Consider the following 9336-nt stretch of genomic DNA (forward strand, 5'->3'; position numbering starts at 1 on the left):
AAAAGTTGCAAGACGCAACGAAACTTTTAGGAAAATAATAAGAAGAAATAAGTGGATATTTTACCGGTCAGTGTGTTAAATTATAAGGCACAAAAAGAAAATGATTCTCCCCAGACACAACAGAATATGCTTCAACACACAAACTCATATAAAGAATCTTGCAAACCAAATCCAAAAACGAAACATACATATTTACATATATATTAATACATATATACATACATATATACTGTTGTGTCTGGGGAGAGTCATTTTCTTTTTGTGCATTATAATTTAACACATTCACCGGTAAAATTTCCACTTATTTCTTATTTTTATTTTCCTAAAATGTTCTCATTGTGTCTTGCAACCTCTTCAATAGTCTTGACTCTCTAGTCTTGGAAAGGTTGCAAGACGAAACTTTTAGGAAAACAATAAGAAATAAGTGGAAATTTCACTGGTGAGTATGAAACTGAAACGATGAAACAGCCACCCCGCTGGCTAAAGCGAGTGCGCCAACAGAAGAGTGAGAGAAAGTTGTGGCGAAATATTACAGCAGAGACCGCCACCTTCCCCTGTCGGAGCCTCGTGGAGCTTTAGGTGTTCTCGCTCAATAAACACTCACAACGCCCGGTCTGGGAATCGAAACCGCGATCTTACGAGCGCGAGTCCGTTGCCCTAACCACTGGGCCATTACGCCTCCACATATTATATATATATAATATATATACGTGTATATATGAGCGCCTATTAATAATAATACTGTAATTGTTCCATTGTTGTTGTTTTTTTGTTTTCCCGTTTGGATTAAAATTATATATATATATATATATATATGTATGTGTGTGTGTGTGTGTGTGTGTGTGTGTGTGTATACGCACACACACACACACACATATATGTCGATGAGTGTATTTCATTTGTCTCTTACCGCCACTTTACAAGCAGTGTTTGTTTGTTTGCGTTCTCGTTGCCTAGCGTTTCAGCAAGAGTGATTGATCGAAAAAATACCAGGCATGAAAAGAAAAAAAAAAAAGAATAAAAACATTAAAAAATGGGGTCGCTTTTTTTTCCACTAAACCCGAACCCTTCTAGGAGTGCTCCAGCATGGCCGCAGCTCAATGGCTAAAACAACTAAACGAATAAAAGTTATTACCTTATTTCCATATCGCGTTCAGTTGTGAGAAAGAAATGGATAATACTTAACTGCCAAAATGGTTGCCATTATTTTGATTCAAAAGGTTGTCTTCCCTGAAAGCTTGGCTTCATCCTGTTTACGCGTATATTACATGCAAACACAGGCTTTCAGTACTACTGTGCTATTATTATTATTCTGTTTGTAATTCATCTCCTTGTATTTGTTCTGCTAGCTTTGATATCCAAGATTGAACTGCGTTTTATTTTTCAAGTCTGCCAACAGAGCTATTCTTAAATCAAAAAGTTGTTTTCACTAACCCGGAATTGTAAGGGAAAAATAATAATAATAGTAATAATAATAATAATAATAATAAATATGATAATATAATAATAATAATAATAATAATAATAATAATAATAATAATAATAATAATAATAATAACCCAGCAGATGTAGATGTGTGATTTAGAAGCTCTCTTTGTAAATACGAGATTTTCGATTCAATCCCGCTGCGTGACACCTTGGGGAATATCTTTTACTGGAGAACCCCAGGCCAATTAATGCCTTACGGGGGAATTTGGTTGATGGAAACTGTGAAAGCCATCGTATACATACATACATATGTATGCATGCATATCTTCCTCTTTCACACACTCTCTCTCTTGTATATATATATATATATATATATATATATATATATATATATATATATATATATATATATATATATATATATATCTATATATATATATATATATATATGTATATGTATATATATATATATGTATATATAATACATTTCTAATCTCTCAGAGAGATTTAGAAATGTATTATTTCTATTTTCTATTTTCGGAATCAGTGAATGTATATCACTTGAATTATTATATGTATACAGAGGCAGATAAGCATCGACAGCTAGCAAGCCATACTACTCCAGACTGACGGCGAGAAATGACTCAGAAACTGGTCTCTGGATGTTGGCTTTGCTGGGTGGAGGTGCTTATCTCCCCTCTCCCCCCCCTTTGTAAACATAAGGACACAGGAAATGTGTCAAGGCCGACAGAAAGCGGTGCTTCCTAGGGCTAAATAGCAGTAGTATTATTCCCTTTCATGGGACTGTCACATTAAGTTCACAACATACCACCACTTTTTATATATATATATATCAAAAGCATGTGTTATAAACTACTATTCCACAGCATGCCAACAATCCAACATACCTCCAATCATCAGCTGCCACACTGATATCATTATGGTTTCGATACCTGGGCATCGCTATATATATATATATATATATATATATATATATATATATATATATATATATATGTATGTATGTAGTGTATGTATGTATGTTGTATGTATGTATGTATGTATGTATGTATGTATGTATGTATGTATATACACACACGCACATACACACACACTCGAGTGGTGCTAAAAAGTATCTGGATTTGGGTAATAGAAAACACAAGAGGATCAGTTAATACGACATGTTGACCTTGTGACAAAATTTGAAACCATTATTATTATTATTATTATTGAGTGAGCGAGCAGAGCATGCCATCAAAGTGACACTGGGGTAAAATATACGAAGCCCAGTATACCCATCATGACTACCCGTCTGATAAGGGTACACCAGGCACATGCATCACAACCATATGTGCGCGACATGGTGATCTCATATCAAGATAAACAGCACATGACCTTGCAGGTGGAGCCCAGTTAGAATTTTCTTCAGATCGAGTAACCCATCCCGCTCAAAAGGTCCCTGAATAAGGGTTGTTTAAGGACGTTGAACGAAACACCCATGTTTCCAGAGGTGAATTATTCAAACCCCCAAAGAATCCTTCTCAACACATGGCTATGATGCTCCCCCACTACTTCTGCTCGTGATCAGAGATGCACATATCGTCAGCCACTAAGGGACATGCTCAACTGGTTAAGGTCAAACAACTGACAAGCAAATCTGTGGTATTGAGCAGAATATTTGCTGTAGCCCATCTTTTATACCAAGACAAAACAATGTACATGATAACACTTCCAATCAGTTAAGATCAGAAGCCATGAGAGCCACTGCCTGGTACTGCATCAGGGCATTTATTATTATTATTATTATTGGTGGTGGTGGTGTCGGCGGTGGTTTTGGTGTTGGTTGTGGTGGTCGTGTTGATGGTGGTTGTAGTGGCGGTGGTGTTGGTTGTGGAGGTAGTGGTGGTCGTGTTGTTGTTGGTAGTGGTGTTGATTGCGTGGTGTAGTGGTGGTGTTTGCGGTGGAGATGGTGGTGGTGGTGGCGGTGGCGGTGGCTTTGTGATAGTGGCAGTGACGGTGTTTCGCAATTATAATTCCAAACACTAACGGAATTCTTCGTAAGGAAAATTTAATCGAATCCAGTGGTTGATTGCTTCTTTATCTTATCGACCCTCGCAAAAGATGAAAAGGAAATCTGACCTCGAAACACTGCAGTCATGTTGTCCCCAACCTTAACGATTTCCGCCGCCAATCTATTGCTTCTATGTCTCGCAGACTTGGCAGCACCATTCCACTATCGCTACCAATGGCAATCTACCGCCATACCGAGCGAATGGTCGATTACTCTTTTACTCTTTCACTCTTTTACTTGTTTCAGTCATTTGACTGTGGTCATGCTGGAGCACCGCTTCAAAGTCGAACGATTCGATCCCAGGACTTATTTTTTCGGGCCTGGTGTTTATTCTATCATTTGCCGAATCGCTATGTTACGGGGACGTAACACACCAACACCTATTATCAAGCGGTGATGGTGGGAGGGAGGAGGGGGCAGAAATAAAGGGACAGACAGACAGACTGACAGACAGACGGACAGATAGATAGATAGATAGATAGGTAGGTAGATAGATAGATAGATAGATAGATAGATAGATATAGATAGATAGGTAGGTAGGTTGATAGATATATAGATATATAGATAGATAGATAGATAGATAGATAGATATAGATAGATAGATAGATAGATAGATAGATAGATAGATAGGTAGATAGATAGATAGATAGATAGATAGATAGATAGATAGATAGATAGATAGATAGATAGATAGATAGATAGATAGATAGATAGATAGATAGATAGATAGATAGATAGATAGATAGATAGATAGATACGACGGGCTTCTTTCAGTTTCCGGCTACTAAATACAGGCAAAAGGTTTGGGCGTCCCATGGATATAATAGAAGACACTTGCCCAAGGTGCCACTCAATAGGACTGAACCCGGATCCATTTGGTTGGGGAGCAAGCTTCTTACCACACAGCCACATCGCAATAAAAGAAAAAGAAAACGTGATTGCGTGGTTTGTGTGATTAAGAAGCCTGTCCCCCAACCATGTGGTTTTGGGGTTCAGTTCCACTGCACAGCACCTTGGGTAAGTATTACTATAAATCCTGACCGACCAAAGCCTTGTGATAGTGGATATCATTGACGGAAACAGAAAGAAGCCCGTCGTGTGTGTGTGCGTGTGTATGTGTATGCATTTGTGTTGTGTTTTTTCCCCATTACCTCTTGATAACCGGGGTTGGTTTGTGATTCTACTGAAACCCTTTGAAGCAGTGCTCCATCATGACCAAAGTCCAGTGGCTAAAACAAGTGAAAGATTTTTTAAAAATCAATGAAAGATAAGATTAAGTTTAGGAGCTCGACATAGATTATACGACGAGACAACGATAGCCATTGCAGACCAAATCATTGACTTTGTATACGTAACAGCGCAGAAGTGAAAAAACCCCCCAACAAAATAATAATAATAATAATAATAATAACAATAACAATAACAATAACGATAACAATAATAATAATAATAATAATAATAATAATAATAATAACGATAATGATAATAATAATATTAATAATAATAATAATAATAATAATAATAATAATAATAATAATAACAATAACAATAACGATAACAATAACAATAATAATAATAATAATAATAATAATAATAATAATAATAACAATAACGATAACGATAACAATAATAATAATAATAATAATAATATAATAATAATAATAATAATAATAACAATAACAATAACGATAACAATAATAATAATAATAATAATAATAATAATAATAATAATAATAATAATAATAACGATAATGATAATAATAATAATATTAATAATAATAATAATAATAATAATAATAACAATAACAATAACGATAACAATAATAATAATAATAATAATAATAATAAAATAATAATAATAATAACGATAATAATAATAATAATAATAATAACAATAACGGTAATAATAATAATAATAATAACAATAACAATAACGATAACGATAATAATAATAATAATAATAATAATAATAATAATAATAATAATAACGATAACGATAATAATAATAATAATATTAATAATAATATTAATATAATATAATAATAATATAATAATAATAATAATAATAATAATAATAATAATAATATAATAATAATAATATTAATAATAATAATAATAATAATAATAACATAACGATAATGATAATAATAATAATAATAATAATAATAAATTAAAAATTAAAACCAAAATGGTCGTTCTTTTCCCGCAAAGACAATCAATTCGGCCTCCCATGCTGAGGATATAAATAATTACGAAAGACAAAAACCGAAAAAGCGAAAAAGCGAAGAAAGCCACGTTACAAAATTAATGAAGGAATCAATTATCGAATGTCAAACGATGACCTCAAACATGACTCCAAAAGTAACAACTATGGATTTTTGCTATTTCAAACACAGTCTGTTTAGAATCTCCTGCAGAGATGTTAAAGAACGTTTAAGGTATTGACAAATGTGGCGGTGATTGAAATAAACAGACTGGAAAAGAGCAAAGTAATAGAGAATCACCACCTTATATTGTAGCTCGATCATCTAAATATAGAAGCCAAGTTTCCCTTCAAATCATACGCGCGCACACACACGCACACTTCGTCATCGTTTAACGTCTACTTTTCCCGACTTGGCATGGGTCAGATGGAATTTCGTTGAAGCGATTTTTTTTCCTACTGCCGTTTGCCCTTCTTTTCGCCAACCTTCACTCGTTTCAGAAGTAAGGTATCATTCCCCAAAGACTGTAAATGAATTGTAAATGAATGACACTGCTTGAATGGTGGTGCCATTCGTTTACAGCTATTACATGGAAATCAGAACAAGAGAGCAATAACACACGCACATGCACACACACACACACGCACACACATACACGTACACATACATACATATTATTCTTTAACAAGAATGGTACTGACAGTGACTTCGAAGTCGCTATTCTTGTTGAAGAGTATGGTACTGACAGTGACTTCGAAATCACTATTCTTGTTGAAGAGTCATAAATATGTACTCTACAAAAAGTGTGTGTATTATCCTTTAACAAGAATAATGTTGACAGTGACATCGAAGTTTCGGCCTGCTTAACATTCATGGGACTCTACTCTTTTACTCTTTTACTCTTTTACTTGTTTCAGTCATTTGACTGCGGCCATGCTGGAGCATCGCCTTTAGTCGAGAAAATCGACCCCGGGACTTATTCTTTGTAAGCCCAGTACTTATTCTATCGGTCTCTTTTGCCGAACCGCTAAGTGACGGGGACGTAAACACACCAGCATCGGTTGTCAAGCAATGCTAGGGGGACAAACACAGACACACACATACATATACATATATACGACAGGCTTCTTTCAGTTTCCGTCTACCAACTCCACTCACAAGGCATTGGTCGGCCCGGGGTTATAACAGAAGACACTTGCTCAAGATGCCACGCAGTGGGACTGAACCCGGAACCATGTGGTTGGTTAGCAAGCTACTTACCACACAGCGAAACTTCGCGATTACTGTCAACGCTATTCTTGTTAAAGAATAACAAATGTATACTCTACAGGATACATTAAATATTCCTCCAGTTTAATGTGTGTGTGTGTGTGTGTGTGTCTGTCTGTGTGTGTATGTATGTGTGTATGTACGTATGCATGAATGTATATTCTTGTGTGTATGCTTCCGTGTATCAAGGAATAGCGGTAATAATGTTAGCGTGCACTGTAACCAGACACAGTGCACTTATTATTTATAAGATTAGAGAACTATATTAAGAAAAGTAGAGACAGGCTTTTTCCTGTACAATCAGAAAATCGTTGTGTAAATGTTGTCAGGTTTATAAAAAGCAAATAGATTATAAAGAGAGAGAGGATGGTAAATTCAAGAACAAAACATTTCGATGGTCGATGGGAAGTTATTGAGGCAAACAGTAGACATAGCATGAAAGCTAAAAGACGCTTGGTAAGAAAAAAAATGGAGGATTAAAGACAGGAGACTGAAATCTTTTTATCATAACAGCGTTTAATAATGTGGCGAGCTGGTAGAATCGTTAGCGAATCGGACAAACTGATTTGCGGCTTTTCTTTTGGTTCTGAGTTCGAATTTCATCGAGGTGACTTTGCCTTTCATCCTTTCGGCATTGATAAAATAAGTATCAGTTGAGCACTGGGGTCGATATAATCGACAAGCCTCCTCCTCCTCCTCCTCCAAAATTTCAGGCATTGTACCTGTGGAAGAAAGGGTTATGACCATGCTTAATTTACTTAATAACAGAGCCCTGTTTATTTAATATCAGAGGGAAACAATGTTGGCAATGTGTCATGGTATTAAATCTGTAGACTGAAAAAAAAAAAAAATTGATGGACAGGCTTAATCGATTTTCGACCCTTTTTGGAGTCTCATCAGAGATTGGACCACACTAAATGAAAAACTGATAGCATTTAATAAAATAATCTTCGAGCTATTGAAGTTGATAAAACTATTAATCTTTTAGAAAAGTGATTCCAAAACAGTGCGTCCAATGACTGAAAGGAAGAAAGATAAAAAAACAAAAATAATAACTATTTTGTGCTTTACTCAGTACTAGTTATAAATGGTAGCAGTCGATCTTCCAACTGAACCAAGGAAATTATGCTTCCATTGTTTATTCAAATTACTGGTACCGTCTGTCGGTCGCAGCTTCTGATAAATGCATCACTGTTGTATCATTATTTTATATATATATGTAAAATTCTTCCCTGAAGACGGAGGCTGGTAGCATCTCATGATGGAATTAAGTTACAAGCATTATTTTGGAACACCACACCCCCAGAAACAGCTGTTGGATATACCGTCCAACGCTCTGTTATTTCCTTCAATCCACTGCCCTGGACCAATGTCTTTTATCTTTTTATCTTTTACTTGTTTTAGTAAAAGCCTTTGATGGTCTTAGTCGGACAAATTGACATTAGTATTTATTTTTTAAAAGTCTGGTTCTAATTCTGTCGGTCTCTTTATTGCTGAACCGATAGATCATTATCATGTAAACAAACTGACACCGATAGTGAAATGGTGGTAGAGGATAAACCCCGACAAACTCGCGTGCGCACATCACTATTTTGACCAGACTATCGGATGTTGTTATACAGCGCTGGTCACAATGCATTTCCTCACATTGTTTACGTTTTCCAATGTTGCCCCACTCCGCTGACTAGGCAGGCAACTCAAGAACTCAGCGCACCATTGGTCTGAGAATCGAAACCGCAAACTTGCGATCGCGAGTGCAACCGTTAACCACTTGGCCAGGACGGACTTCCATATACAGGTTACAGGTTCCGTCTACCAGATTCTCACAAAAGGCATTGGTCGACCAGGATGTATATAATACAAGACATTTTGCCCGAGGTGTTGCGCAGTGGGACTGAACCCAAAACCACGCGATCGCAAAGCGAGCTTCTTCACCACACAGCCATGCCTGCCGTTTGATATAATCTGTAATGGATCAAATGAAAGAAGGAGAACCAAGAAAATAATAAGAATTAGACTATTATTAGTCAACTATCTAAATTGGCCAATATAGGAAATGCATTAAACTATGGTACGTGTTATCAAACGCTAGAGAAAAATCTATGCTATTGCATAATTTGCGCTAATTACATTACGATAATATCTGCTCTCTACCCGCCCTCTCTCTCTCTCTCTGCGTTGTTACATCTTTTGTCTTCGTATCTTTGACTGTTTTCAGTTATTGGACTTCAGATGTATTGAGACTTTAGTCGATCGTATCGACCTGAGAATATACATTTTTTTTCTTCGTTTTTTCTCTTTTTATTTTCGCCTTTTTTCAGTCTGGTGCATATGTTAGCGCATGAGCGGTCCTTCTGTTTGAAA

Source organism: Octopus sinensis, linkage group LG14 (assembly GCF_006345805.1).
Source record: "Octopus sinensis linkage group LG14, ASM634580v1, whole genome shotgun sequence".
Classification (NCBI taxonomy): domain Eukaryota; kingdom Metazoa; phylum Mollusca; class Cephalopoda; order Octopoda; family Octopodidae; genus Octopus; species Octopus sinensis.